This window comes from Pseudophryne corroboree, chromosome 4 (genome assembly GCF_028390025.1).
Source record: "Pseudophryne corroboree isolate aPseCor3 chromosome 4, aPseCor3.hap2, whole genome shotgun sequence".
Lineage (NCBI taxonomy): Eukaryota > Metazoa > Chordata > Amphibia > Anura > Myobatrachidae > Pseudophryne > Pseudophryne corroboree.
The window spans coordinates 382,619,438-382,635,691 of NC_086447.1; the positions used below are offsets into that span (position 1 = coordinate 382,619,438).

The window sequence follows — 16,254 nt, forward strand, 5'->3', positions numbered from 1 at the left end:
CATCAATACACAATCCTCTCTTGGTTCCTAACCTACCTATCTAATCGCTCCTTCAGTGTTTGTTTCTCTGAATCCACCTCCTCTTCGCTACCGCTTTCAGTTGGAGTACCACAAGGCTTGGTCTTAGGTCCTCTGCTTTTCTCAAGCTATACCTCATCTCTTGGTAAACTTATCAGCTCTTTTGGATTTCAGTATCATCTGTATGCAGATGATACTCAAATCTACCTATCCTCCCCAGATTTGTCACCATCTAAATTGGTCAGGGTCACTAAATGAATTTCTGCTGTTTCATCTTGGATGTCATCTCATCACCTCAAACTTAATATTTCCAAAACAGAGTTAACTATATTTCCACTGGCCAATAGTATTTACCAACCTGATATCTCTATCACTGTCGAGAACTCAACAATCAACCCTGCCCTACAAGCTCGTTACCTAGGTGTCATACTTGACTCAGAACTGTCCTTTGCTCCCCACATTAAATCTGTCTCAAAATCATGTTACATGCATCTAAAAAACATATCTAAAATATGACCATACCTTACACAAGACACTGCAAGAACTCTAATCCATGCTCTCATTATCTCCCGTATTGATTATTGCAATAATCTTCTTCCTGGTCTTATAAAAAAGAGACTCTCACCACTACAATCCATTCTGAATGCAGCTGCAAGGCTAATCTTCCTTACTAGACGTTCATCGTCTGCAGATTCGCTCTGTCAGTCCCTCAATTGGTTACCTGTATTCTACTATATTCAATTTAAAATACTTTTACTCACACATAAGGCCATTAACCATACTACACCAATGTACATCTCTTCGCTCAACCTAAAATATCTCCAAACCTGACCTCTCTGCTCTTCACAAGATCTATGTCTCTCATCCACACTCATTACTTGCTCTCATGCACAATTGCAGGACTTCTACGGGCTGCACCCACTCTGTGGAATGCCTACCATGCACAATAAGACTGACCCCTAGTCTCCAAATCCTCCGCATTTTTTCTATCTCCACTTTCCCTTTTTTCTGACCATGGTTCATCATTGCTGTGATGTGATATCATGCAACCCACCTAGAACCTTTGCAAACCAGTGTACAAATATGCAATAGTGCCTTTCCTTGTGTATCAATGTCTATTTCCCTATAGATTGAAAGCTTGCAAGCAGGGCCTTTCTACCTATATGACTGTTTGTTAATTGCCCAGCTTTGTTTTATCATTGTGTCCAACTATAAAGCGCAATGGAATTTGCTGCGCTATAAAAGAAACTGTTAATAAATAAATAAATAATGTGTTAACAGGTGTTAACATAGGTTAATGGGCGTTAATTTACAAAATCTGTGAAGACACATTGTCATGGACCCTGGCCACCCATCTCTCCGTAAACACCAATCCGAGAGTTGCACCAGCACTGTGCAAATCTCTGCTGCCACCAGCAAAGACTTTTCAACGTATTACGGACTTTACAGGCATCTTTAGCTTTAGCTGTAACCACAAATTTCAATATCTCATGAAAGAATAGGTAACGTACTCCACTTGAACTCATTATATTTTTATTATAATTAAGAAATATCTGTGCATTTACAAGGGTAAAAAGATTACAAAGACTATAAGGAGTTTTAAAAAAGATATACAGGTTACTAGCAGTCTCAGTAAACAAAAAGGGAATAAAGAAAATCAGAACCTAATTATCCTTATGTAGTGCATTAAGTTCTGTGTGAGTAAGCTTCACAAGAATATAGAAATCCATCCAGGCAGGGCAACCACTTCCATCAGAATGAACAAGGATCTATAAGTGAGTCACTAGTTATAGACCCCTCAGCACCTCAGCCCCCCCCTCCTTTGGAAAGGTTAACCCTTACTCTGCTGGGCCCATTCATATCCAGCAGTGGAAGGTCACTCCCCTTGTAATATCCATAGAAGGCCTATAATCTGTGTGTCACATCTTTCTAAGAATAAAAGTTCCAGAGGTTTATGACGCTAGTCAAGAAATAGAATTCCTGCATTCCTTTTCAGGCAGGGAGCATTGGTCACACTCCCCTGGTCTGTTTACAGAGCCCCCCTGTTGACATAACAACTAATTGGGCTTATCAGACCTCAATGTCCAGAGCTTGGCAATCTCTGCTTTTGATGTAGAAATACAATCCCCTTTTACAACATCATGTCAGGGTCCCCAGCCACATATAATTTATACTTTTGACAATACACAACTCTGAGGTCAGCTCACAGGAGAAATTGTGATTTCCCTGACACCCGTTAACCCCTGAGTTATCTGGGATTTTTTTGCCTTAATAATACCACTATTTAAACATTGTGGTTGCTAATGGTGTCCTGAAGCATGAGTTTACTATATATTACGAAAAGCAGTATCTCAGATTGTGTAAATAAAATTCTTCAGACATTCCAATATGTTTTACATAAATAAGCATTGCAAGATTACTCACAACCACTTTTGCTAAGCCATACAGTCTGAATTAATTTGCAAATCACCTGTACTTAAGACAATTTAATTAAATAATTTGAATTAGATAAACCACTTTAAAGTACAATTTACAAATTATTCACAGTGAAGTAGACCTAGAATCACAAAGGTATTATGTATATATATATATATATATATATATATATATACACATACATATATAGGGTAGACGCTGATTGGCTGAGAGCCATGACAGACGGCTCTCTCAGCCAATGAGTGGTTTTCCATAGGGTACTATGGAGACCGGTGTCCGAGCCAAAACCTCAGGATCTGACAACAGGATAATGCTGCGCATAACCGAGCCTGACTTGGATCCGTGCCCGGATCCCCAAGTCCGGGAGGTTTCAGTCCTCAGGGATCCAAACCCATGCATCCCTAAAATATATATATATATGCCCAGATCCAAGTCAGGCTCGGTTATGCGCAGCATTATCCTGTTGTCAGATCCTGAGGTTTTGGCTTGGACCCCGGTCTCCATAGTAACCTATGGAAAACCGCTCATTGGCTGAGAGAGCCGTCTGTCATGGCTCTCAGCCAATCAGCGTCTACCCATAGGCTACTATAGGCAAGATGGATGCCACCACAGTGCTAAAAGTACCGCCGCCTGCACTGCCGACACTGTCAGCAAGCCTGCACTAGGACAATGCCGGCACTCCTGCACTGAGGACACCTCTAGCACTCCCACACTGCTGACACCACCACACTGAGGATACCACTAGCACCCCTGCACTGCCAACACTGCTGGCATGACCACACTGAGGATACCGCTGGCATCCCTGCACTGCTGACACTGCTGGCACCACCGCATTGAGGACACTGCTGGCACACCTGCACTGCCGACATTATTGTACTGAGGATACCGCTTGCACCCCTGCACTGCCAACACTGCCTGCACCACTGCACTGTGGACATAGCTGACACACCTGCAATGCCAACACTATCACATTGAGGACACCACTGACACTGCTGGCATTACCGCTTTAAGGACACCACTGGCAACCCTGCACTGCCAACACTGCCAGCATCACCACACTGAGGACACTGCTGACACCCCATGCACTGCCGACACTACCACATTGAGGGCACCACTGGCACCCCTGCATTGCCAACACTATGGCACCACCTCACTGAGGACACAGCTGGCACCCCTGCACTGCCGACACTACTGGCACCACTGCACTGAGGACACAGTTGGCACCCCTGCACCGCTGAAATTACCACATTGAGGACACCTGCCAACACTACCACTCTAAGTACACTGCTGGCAACACTGCACTGCTCACACTGAAGACACCACTGGAAATCCTGCACTGAGGACCCTCTGTCACAGTAAGTGCACTATTGGTGTATCTAACCTGCACTGTATCTGACCTGCACTGTAACCCATGCTGTATCCGACCCACATTGTATTTTAGCTGCACTGAAACTTGCGCTGTTTCCAATCCACACTGTATCTGACCCACATTGTATTTAACCCACACTGTATTCAACCCACACTGTATTTGACCTGCACTGTATTCAACCCACACTGTATCCGACCTGCGCTGTATCCAACCCACACTGTATTTGACCCATACTGTAACCTGCACTTTATCCGGCCGTACATCTTGATTTTTTTTTACATTTCTGAGTTTTTATTTGTGTGTGGTGTACAAATAAACTGAGAAAAACTACACCTCAGGAGCCATTATTTTCTCTCTTCATATGGAAATGATGCAATAATGGGTGTATATTCATCCGGATGATAATTGCATAATGTTGACTGATCATCCAGGATCAGTCAACATTATTCAATTATCATCCGGATGTATATACACCCATTGTCCCTATAAGGAGAAAGTGTCCTGACTGATGTCCTGTAGGTCTCTTAAAGATAATATACAGATTTGTATGTTTTCTGATCAATACAGTACACATATTAATTACCTTTGCCATTGCTTTTTTTCCTAAATGATTACACTGGTAGAAACTTGTTTCTCACCCTCTCTAGTATATTTTGTTGGCACTATACAGTGCAACAGTAATTTTCTATAAGAACATATAGCTGTTACCAGAAATATGACATTTGCAATTAACAAAGATCTCCTGAACAGACAATATCAAAATTGTGTACATGCCTATATCTCTACATTCTTTCTATTGGTCACAATTGTAGATACTACAGAACAAAGCAAAATGTCAGACTGGGTAATGAGGGGCCCACCAGAGAATGCGGTTGTAGGGGCCCACACTTGAGGGCATGTGGTCAGCCATGAGAAAGGGTGTGGCCAGCTATCACAGGAGTTGTCCAACTATTTGAGAAAACATGCAAAAAATAGGGACCCACCTTTTTTGGGAGGAGGGCTGATCTTAGAGTAGTTTCCACAGAAAGAACACAAGCTCCCAAGCTCATCCATGATCTTGATCCACCCCTAGAGGAGGGGGTGGAGCCCCCAGGTAGTGGGGCACACCAGGGATTTCCCCTGTACACCTGTGGGCCAGTCTGATCTTGACTAAGCATGATTCTATATTGGCTGTGTTTCCATATACCCATTTTCTAAGCTTGCATGGTGCAAATTTAATTGTACAAGGAGTTGTGATTCCGCACAAGTCTAACAGTCTATCTTAGAATAGAGTTAACCAAGATTAGTGTTTAAGTTCTATCTAGGAATAAATTCCTGAATTGCTATCACTTGGTGGTGCAACCTGAGTCAATAGTAAGTGTATTGTTAGGAAAAAGAGAAAGATGGCTCTTGTGTGGGCATACTCTTGACAATTAGAAAAGTTTAATAAAGTCAAATGCAGATAAAACAGTAATTTTAATATTTCTATATTAAAAATGAGTCCACCAAACTGTCAATAACTCAGGACAGTACGAACGTAAATTATAAAAACAACGAATGTTCTTGTCTCATGTAGTTATAGAATAACTTGAAAAAGATGTAGACACATTCAGTACTGCATCTATTTCACCTTGACCAGTACAGATAAATATGTATTGATGAGATCATTATAGGTCAGGAAAAAGAATACATATAAAGACCATAATTGGTCATGGACACACCTCAGATAACCTCACCCTAAATTCTTGTATAAGGGGTCCCGCATGGAGGAGTCAGACTGCGTGTATACGTTCTTTAATAAAGTGTCTCCCAATTACTCTACTGTGGTATTAAGACAAAGTGATGAAAGAACAGAAAGTGGTGATTCTGCTGTTAGTATTGCATCATATGAGGGCCCAACAGGTACCCAGAACTCTACAACACTGGGTATTCCTAGGAGGTCTCCCTTCAAAGTACTGACCTGGCCCACCACTGCTTGGCTTCCAAGATCAGATGAGATCCAGAATATTCAGTGAGGTATGGTAGTAGATATTAGTAATTGACACAACACCAATGAGAGTGCACCGAGGTAAAATAATGAAAGTATATGTGTAAAAAATTCCAGTACAGGAAGAAAATGAATTAGTGGATCTGCTGTCCGACGTTAGACATGGGAGTATCCACCAGAGTGGATTAATCCCATGAATCGTGGATGAGAGTCCACTGAATTAGTGCAGATTGTGAATGAGACAATTTCTGACAAGGAATGGATATCACAATTTGCCAGCCCTTGCATATAGACAAAATCCTAGTGCGAAAGGATTACCAGATGCTATCCCTATTTCAATTATTTCTGTTAATACTCCTAATCACCAAATGTCACAGATAAATATACATTGGCTAGATTGGAGCGAGGCAAAAAGCATGAAGCAAAGCAATATAAATTACTATAGCTCTTTGAGATTCAAACTGCTCCTATTAGTACTGACAAACTGCAGATGTCACAGTGGATTTAGCTAAAGTTAGGCAACCATATCGCTGTCAGATAAAACTTATATGTATAGGTATATCAATTCATGTGCTTTACAACAATGTCAGCGTTGGAAATAAACAAAAGGTGTTGTAGTGCATCCACTAGATTACCACAGCAGTATTGGTATTACTGGCTGTAGTATAATGTTCAACACAGAGGTACCTTCAGTATATGTCAAGTCTCTAATGTAGAAATATTAGTTGTCTGTGCGGGGTCCCTGGAGTGAAGATACCTGTGAGGAAAACGCGTTTCACCCATCTTGCAGGCTTGTTCACGTCCTGGTGTCCTTGGTACAAATTCAAACAAGATTTACTCCACAAATGGGTATTCAACTCATTTAATCTAGCTCTAGATTAGCACTGACCACAGTTAATAGGTCTTGAAACTTTGTCATTATCTTTGTATTTTATGGATATGAAACAATCTGTTAAATTACTTCTGTGCAGTCGTTGAGAGGAGGAGTGGGGATACTAATTACATGGCCCAAGTTTGGTGGAGGGGCACAGTTAGGGCCCAGGTCCCTACCCCCTTTAACTGGCAACAGCAGTTGCAGCTCTTCTCTTCAGCCCAGCACACACTGCTGTATGCAGAGCTGCAGTGTGGCCAGGAAGGCGCTTAAAATACTATTTGTTTTCTGTATTTTTTCCCTAAGGGTGCATGGCCACACCTACTGTGATTATGCCACACCCCCTGAAAAGTACCTGGGCCCAGCCAGGCTGTCTACTGCCCTGCTTATGGGATTTTTTTACATTTTTGTTAAGTGATGCAATGTTTTGCAACCTTGACATACTTATCTCAAACATAAGGTAATTACAGATATGTCCTCATACACCCAAACCTCAATATGACAAACTGTGTTAGATGCCCTATGTGAGTGAGCTGTTCTGAGTGGTGTATGTAGTGTAGCAACTGCATCTTATTTGCACTGCAGACTCGGCAAAACACCACTCAATCTGTACCAGAAATGCCGGTTTGCAACTTTACCTGCAAGGAATTGGTTTAATATATTTACAAATTTGCTGATGAACTTGGCATTGAAAAAAAAATGTGTGCCCACTACATTGAATCACTTCATATACAGATTCAAACTCATTCACACACAGATGTATTGTCACATATGAAATTAATTAGTGCAGTCACCTTAAGTGGTTTTGTTGCATCCAATTGTTTAATTTGTGCAACTACGATGCACATGCAAGTGAAAAGGGCAATCAGCACAAGGGGAGTTGCACGGTACCTGGTTCATCAAGAGAGCTGTTTGGCGCACCTGCAGTAATAGTATGTGAGGACACATCTGTATGTTGTATTATGCATTGCATCTACAGTACTGTATATTCACACAATAGTTTTTATTAGTATTATATTTTTATGCATACATTAAAGATTAAAATATTGGTTAGGCTTCATGTTCTTTCCATATAAACTATTGTAGCAATTCTATATTTATAACATTATACATAATTAATTTCTATTATCAAAATCATCTGAGGAATTATCTTTAATATAAATGTTAATTCAGAATATAGTGTAAGTACATATTACATTAGATTGTACATTATACTAGAATTAATGAGATTTAACAAAGGAGTCAAGGTGAAACAGCCCTTCCAATGTACAGAGTGAGAGTGGATGAAATCGATGTTTAAAACATTAACATAAGTAAAAAAAACTAAATGCCAATTTTGCATAAATATTGAATGAAAAATAATTCAATAATTTATTCATATGTTCTCATTATTTAAACATCCCATTTAATTAATGAACCTTTTTAGTAGAACTAGCCAATCAGTCTTTTAATGATGAAACCAATTTGAGTGAAGTGTCTTTGGATTGGTTGGTTGTAAACAAGCCTCTGACCTGTCAATTGTGTCAATTTTGTCATGCAAAAAGCAGTTCAGCATTACAGGGCCTTAATAAAATAAAAAAATAATAAATACGATTTCTTCGGTAATAGACATTTAAAAGAGTGATGAACATGGAATTGGGGAATAATTCCTTTTAAAGTATATTTCTAGCTTGTTTTTGTTTTTTCATTTAGGTAGGAGCTGCAAAGAAGAATGACCTGCTGGCAGTCCAGTTGACATTGGGAAAAAGCTAACCATTAACCCAGTATCATTGCAAGTGTCCTTTTTCAATATTTCTATTAATATACTTTTTGTAGTCCTCTTGTAACATAGAAGTTGATATGACCCCGCCACCCCCCGCATATGTTTGCTTCTATACCTACTGTAAAAATAAAAATTTTTAATCTCAAGTCTCTGCTTTTTTAAACCTCTATAGATATTTATTTTAAAATATCAAAATTATTTGAGAAATTGTATATTGCAAACTATTATTTCTATCTTGTGTTTAATAAAGTACTGTAGGGAAGATTATTGTTTCTAAGCAACAAGATGTGTCTCTTTCCGCACTGTGTATCTACATGTTTTTTCTTTTCTTAAATGTTATACATTAAACGTTCATATTTTTGCTAAAGCATTTCTTTCTATTTTGATGCAATGACATGTGTATATCTGAAGTAATATATGTCCTTATAAAAACAAAATTCTATTATTAAAAAAGAAGAAGAAATGCTTCTTGTGCATAATTTTAACATGCATCCTTGCTAAGATATCATCATTAATCAGGTAAAGTTATCAGATTCATATTACACTCATTTATTTTTCTTTTAAAGTCTAAAAGTAACCTATGAAACAATATTGCACTGCTATGTCTATATGTTACATGCTTGATTCATCATTTTAATTATAAAAGATTTCTAGTGCCCTATGAATTTGATTAAATAAGTGAATTGATAACTGAAACATGGTGATGCTCATTCAAACAAGTAAAATAACTATTGAACATCAGACAAGTCATTTCAGCTCGTAAATATAATTAACTACCAACTCTAGAGTACCAATACAGCATATCTGTCATTTCTGACAATTTATATATTTTACTAAATACAGGTAGTTTGCTTTTGTTTGAATCCCAAAACATTTTTTCATTTTTATACAATGTATCTCAGGCTGCCCCCACACAGCCTGCGCTATCTCCATCTGCTGCTCTGCCTCCCACTCTGACCCACACTGCCCCCTTATTGCTACACTGTACCATCTTGCCCCCTCCTGCTCATTCTCCTATACTCAATACAGCCCTCTCTGATGCACCATACCCCTGCTCTCAACTACACAATATTTTATAGTTTAATGTATCAAAAATTATAGTGGGGTGAAACTATACGGGGGTAAAATTATACTGGGGTGAAATTAATCGACTGCAATTTTTCAAAAGTGGCTCAATTCTGGTGTATTTCCAATGAATTTCAAGTCATCATATATCATTTAATGGGACTACAGTCAAACTCTCCAGAATTCTTCATCAATATACAGCACTGTGATGCAAATTACCCTCCAGAGGGTTCTAATGTTAAAGGTTTGCCATATGTAATAGTCCTCAAATTCAAAACTCACCATAATTGCACCAGAATAACTCGTTAAACAATAAAGGCTCTTTAGAGCAGTAGGACTGATGACATCTGAAGCCTATTAGCACATGTGGTCTATTATAACACATGTAAATTAGCTCACAGAACCGATGGCTTTACTTAGGAATGTGATGGAGTGTATGCAAGTGGGCTCTCAGTAAGGAACAGTTTTATACATAGATGGTTTACCAATACCAGAACCAGAGCCCATGTAGGATAATGTACATGCCAGATGTACATAGATGATTCAGCTGTTTATGCTGAACTGCACAAACCTCCTGAACCACTATGAGCATTGAGAGATGATCTTGAACTTTTGTTTGACAGTAACTATGCAGTGACTGTATTTTATGGCCACAATCTACTTCTAATCTGTAAATTATAGAGTGATAGTGATAAGAAAGGCATATTTTTCTAGTCACTTAAGTCAGGATGCCTTGAAGAAATTGTTGCGCACCTACAATTTAATTTCTTAAACATGAGTAATAATGGCAGGACCTAAATTTTTATTTTAAGAGGTGTTCAGGACTACCTAATGTAACAGGTTATGTACAGTAGGTACCTTCTAAATTGCTGTCTATTACATCCAGAGTACAAAATCACCAGAAACTCATAATGACTTGCCAGATAAATTGTCAGAAATGTGCAGTCTATTTATATCCCCTTTGATGAGTTTCCCTTTCTTTTTATAAGAACTAGGAGACTGGAATTATTATTCAGTGCTTGATTTAAAATGAATTATAAATACACTGTAATGCTTTTTCAGTGGGAAATGATATAATTAAAAACTGTGCAATTACTAAGAGGTATAATTGAATCCCCTATTCAATTATACAGGAGATTCCGCTCCAAAAATAGCAGGTAATTACACAAGGAAAAACTTGCAGATTTTTTTGCTTACATTTTTATGGTGTGCAAACACAAATAAAAAGAGTTTTCCTGCCTGTACAATTCATATTATGTATGTATGCAAGGTTCTGTCTTTATTATGTAGCTAATTGAATTGCCCCTAAATTCAATTGTAAGTTTGTAAACAATCTGCTAAAGGCAATATCCATGTCTCTGTAAACCGCCAACATAATTATTTAATTAATAATTCTAGCTTAAACTTTTGTTAAGCTATTTTTTGCTTTTTTTTAAATAATTAAAATTAGATTTGATTAAAAAAAGATTTCAAGTTATTGTATACCCCTAAGTGGGTTCATCTTACTTCAATATCCTTATATATTTGTTATACATTATGATAAAAGCTATTTCAGTTTTCATGTTCCTTATCTCTGTGGGTGCTCTATTATAATTGACCATGAATCACTAATGTGGTGTAATTGAAACATTAATTTACTTTTACAAATCATGTATTTTATAGGAATACTTAGTATTGTGTTTCTTCACATAGAAGATAAAAAGAACTTGAATAGATAAACAAATTATTGCATTTACTGTATTTTGTAATTAACTTTTAAAAACAAATTTGAGGAGATAGCCAAGCAACATGAAACATAGTCTTTAGTGAAGGGATAAAAATGCTTCAAAGACCTGGAAAATGTAGCATTTGGTACTTAAGTGGAACCACAAAAACTACAATATAAAAATAAATGGATAATTTTCAATAAAAAATATGCAATTTCAAATAATAATATGACACAAGCTGTACAACACATGGCATGAGGGTTGGGGGGGATTCATTATAAAGGGCCCATTGATGTTTTTAAAAAAAAGATTCTTTTAATAAGACATTTTACATAGAAATATAGAAACATAGAATTTGACGGCAGATAAGAACCACTTGGCCCATCTAGTCTGTCCCTTTTATTTATATTTTAGGTAATCTCAACCCTTTTTGAACCTTAATTCTTTGAAATTATATTCATATGCCTATCCTATTCATATGCCTATCCTATTTCATAGTGGTAAATTAAGAGATACTCATTTGGGCTAAACATTAAACAACATGTCACTTAAAATTGACTAGCATTGTTAAAATCTAACAAAAAAACTGGAGTCATAATATATATGTAACTAAGGAAAGTGCAAGTGAGTGATGGGACAGGAATAAGGCTGGGTACATATTAGGAAATATATATGACAATATATAATTCCAGTCACTGTGTTCCTATTTAGAGATGGGAATAGACTTGGAGAAATTCAGATAATAGTCAAAAGAATTTAATTTTCATGTGAGGCCCAAGGCATCCAAACCTTCACTGACTGCTTCTGAGTAGCATGTGAGGTTGCAGTGATATTGATCCATATGAAACACTGTCAAAAGTGGCAGGTACAGAATGGGGCAAAATTTTACATTTGGCTGTAATAAACATGTGTAATTATATTTAGTGTGTGTGTGTGTGTGTGTGTGTGTGTGTGTGTGTGTGTGTGTGTGTGTGTGTGTGTATGTATGTGGGGGGTGGAGGATATTTTGGAGAAGTAAGGAATAAACTAGAGATCTGCAAATCAGTATTATCTTTGTTAAGATAATGAAATTTCTTTAAATATTCTTGAATTTTCACTGACACAGTGGCACCAACATAAATTGCAGTAGGTAGGAAAAATTGTGTCTAAATGAAATAGGATATTATGCTTAATTTAATAGCGATAGACCCAGTTATGAAACTGCAGGGAGAAGATGCAGGGAAAAGGCATTATTCCACAAAAGGACTAAAAGAGCATGAGAAGAATGAAGTCAACAAAATCAATTGCAGAAGTTCCAGATAGAGTAAATTTACAGTTGAATGTGTTTCAGATACAGGGGTGGGGGTACCACAATAAACATTATAGGGGAGTAGATTGCAAGGGCATTATCTTCTATAATACAGTTACCAGAGATCTATGTCAAAGCATGCAGGGTAGCTAAATAGTAGTAATTTACAAGATTGGGAACTCCTATAATTTCATAGTAGTAATTTTTCTGTAGAATTCTTAATTTGAGTTTTCTACCTACCCATACTGTATAAAACTTTAGAGAGCACTTTAGGGTCTAAGATGGGTTATGTATTGGAAGAGTTTGCCAGAGGTACAGATCTTGAAAAATATATTAATTTGGACAACAGCAGTGCTGTAAAATCTCAAAATAAGTCTACATAGAGAGGTCCAATTAAATGTAGGCAATTGGTCTAGGAAAGTTGGCAGCATACATTTGGATTTACAAAATAGTGACATTTATATCCAGATACTTAATCGTATCTAATAATTAGTTTGTAGATTGTGTAAGTCTCTAGATGGTACATTCATATCCAAGATTTCTATTTATCTTTGTTTTTTAGAGTTTAAATTGAAGATACTGCATATGTCTGTATCTCATGAAAAAATATTTGAAATCATGAGATGAGGGTTGGCACTGTAACTGTCAAGATAACATTGTTGGCATAGAATGTGTTCTTATGTAGTCTGGGGCAGTAATCATTGTGGGAATTTTGAAGGGGGGCATGGAAAATTTAAAGGGATTTAGTATTCACTTCAGGGAGTAATAAAAGGGGGCATGGCCACTCTAAAGGGGGAGGGGTGTCCTTAAGAGGACAGGGGCTATTAAACTTGATCATTAAAAAGTCTATTTTGTGGACTTTACTATTCTGGGGACTATTTATTATTTTTGGGATAGTTTTGAAAAAAGTGTTATAGTTTAATAAAAGAAAAAACATTGCTATGTTAGGGTAGGGTGAGGGTTAGACTGCAGTGGGGGTAAGTTTTGGCTGCAGTAGAGGGGAGATGGTAAGGATTAGGCTGCAACGGGGAGGGAATATTGTTATTTTTATGCTGCACGAGGGGAGGACAAACTGTTAGGTTAAGGCTGTGGGAGGGTTAGGGTAGTGCTGCAGGGAGGGCGTTTATAGTTAGACTGAGGAACGCTCTTAGGGTTAAGCTGCGTGAGGACACATTTGGCTCTGCAGATGTAGCTCAGGCATGCTTGGACATGTAGTGCTGCAGTAGCTGGAGAGCCAAAGACTCTCTGTCTCTGTAGTTGCCTTTTATCTTTATGCAATCTCTCATATTTGCTGTGGGGGCTGCAGGAGGAGCAGAAGGTGAAGGGGTTGTGGTTGGTGGAGGGAGCCCTGTCTATTCTGGCATACCTGAGCTCCACAATTTCTGATGACAGCCTTGGGTCCTGTAGCAATGTTCTTATGGGGAGAGGTGCATGCCAGGTGGGAGGATGGACCAGACATGGGAATCTGACTCATACTGTACCTCTATTGCACACAACCCTCGCAACCCTGGATTGTCAGCAGACAGTCCTGGTAGAAATAGCGCTAGTTACAAGGGTCTGGTTGTACAACTCACTGCTAATACAGACAGAGGATAATCCTGGAGAAGAGGAACTGGTGGCAGTATTCAAACTACAAAAATTCAGACCACAATGCTCAGAGCCACTGGTGAAGCAGATGACAGGACGTGGCTGTATGTGGCTGTCACACATGCAGCCAGGGCCTTAACTAGGGTGGTGTGGGGTGCGTCACCACACACAGCACTGCAGGATATGGTGCACTGTTGGCAGCATTTGTTAATTATTTGTTTAAATTACTTTCACTTGACGCTTTCCTCTTTGAAGCCCAGCATATCCTGACTGCCCCATCTCCTTTCCACATCCCTTCCATTGCTAATACCTATATAACATTCATGAACTTAAAGAGACAGTGTCAGGATTCACATGGGATTTCTCCTGTGTGGACATACTCACAGGAAACAAACTATGATCAGGATTACTGGTGTCCTTATTGCTGATAAATACAAGCAGGTACTTATCCATCATGCAGTACCATTAGGGAGGCATCTGATTGGCTCCAAATTTATTCTGCAGCAGGACAAGAAACCCAAACACACAGCCAATGTAAATAAGAACAAATTTTAGTGCAAAGAAAAACAAGGAGTCCTAGAAGTGATGATATGGGCCACCACAAAGCCCTGATCTCAACATCATCGAGTCTGTCTGGGATTACATGAAAAGACAGAAGGATTTGAGCAAGCCTACATACACAGAACATCTGTGGTTAGTTCTCCAAGATGTTTGGAACAAACTCCCTGCCGAGTTCCTGCAAAAACTGCATTCAAGTGTACCTAGAAGAACCTTTACTGTTTTGAAGGAATATTGATTTGATTTAGATTTCTCTTCTGTTTATTTATGTATTTTGTATTTTTTTAATTATTCTTACTTTGCAGCATTTTTTGCACACCTATCTAAAACTTTTGCACAGTACTGTATATATCTATCTATATCAATGTGGGATGGGGCATCAAAGGATGGGTTCACTTTTGGATCAGTTTTGTCATGCCCATCCCCCACAAGGGCATGTGCCTTATGAATCTAGTGGAAAAATTAGGCGGGCCTTATTCTCTTTCTGGCACAGGGCACCAAAAATTCTAGCTATGGCTCTGCATGCAGCAGTTTCTGGGTCAGTGCCAGTATTCCATGTGCTCGAAGTGTGCTGGTATGCAGCGGTATAGAATATTGGCACTGACCCGGAAGCTGCTGCATGCAGACTTTGGTGCAATTATCTTTCTGGCACAGGGCACTAAAAAAATCTAGCTATGGCTCTGCATGCAGCAGCTTCTAATGTCAGTGCCAGTATTCCATACTGCTGCATATCAGCACACTTCGAGCACTGGATGGGGGAAAACAGAGTACAAGAAAAGTATATATTCATGTGAAGACAAGCTGCCAGAGATCATATTATTGACACAAACAGTAAAATATTATTTAAATGTGAACCCCCTGATTATATATATTTATACCATGCACTTGATTGCCTCTTTGGATTAAACATATTCATAAACCTAAATAATAATCCCTATCATTTCAAAAAAATTAGGTATTCTATTATGCCATAATCATACAAAACATTTATTTATAGGTGATTATTATTATTATTATTATTATTATTATTATTATTAATAAAATTTTGATAAAACAGATCAGGCAAATATTTTAATTAATTGTTATCTTAAGACTAGTTACTAGCCGTCAAAAGGATGGAACAACATAACAGTAATGTCAGCACAGGCAGCAATTGAATTCCCCCTATTGAGGTGAAGAGCAGTGTTAGCATTTTATTATATAAGATGTGAAGTCTACTGTATATATGAGTTAAGCACAAACCAGCAAAAACTAGAAGTTGCTCTGGTAGGATTATGTAAATATTTTAAAAGAAAAACCCCACAAAAAGTCACTGAACAGGGAGCCTGATTCAGAGATCAATGGAAGATCAAATCCACTTGTAAGCAGCTTTGACTTGCCATCTGATTAGAGGGAGGATCATGCAGGAGACATCTCAGTAGAAGAGCTGCATGTAGCTGTGATCCCAGCACTGCAACCAAGGTTGCAAGCTAGGATTTAACATCATGACCATTGCTGTTCATGCAGATGGCTAGCTGATAAAGCCTCAGCTTATGCAGCTGACAAATGGAAAGGGGGGTCTATAAATTCAGGAAGTCTGTGTGGTGACACTTAGACCCTTGGCTCTCTCCTCCCAGAAAACCATTTCC

The 16,254-nt window shown here is 38.3% G+C and overlaps 1 protein-coding gene and 1 pseudogene across 1 annotated transcript in view; both read right to left on the reverse strand.

Moving 5' to 3' along the window:
* CSMD1 (CUB and Sushi multiple domains 1) overlaps positions 1-16,254 on the reverse strand; it is a 2,470,978-nt gene that overhangs the window by 1,171,779 nt on the left and 1,282,945 nt on the right.
* LOC134912485 (5S ribosomal RNA) lies at positions 5,714-5,832 on the reverse strand (annotated as a pseudogene).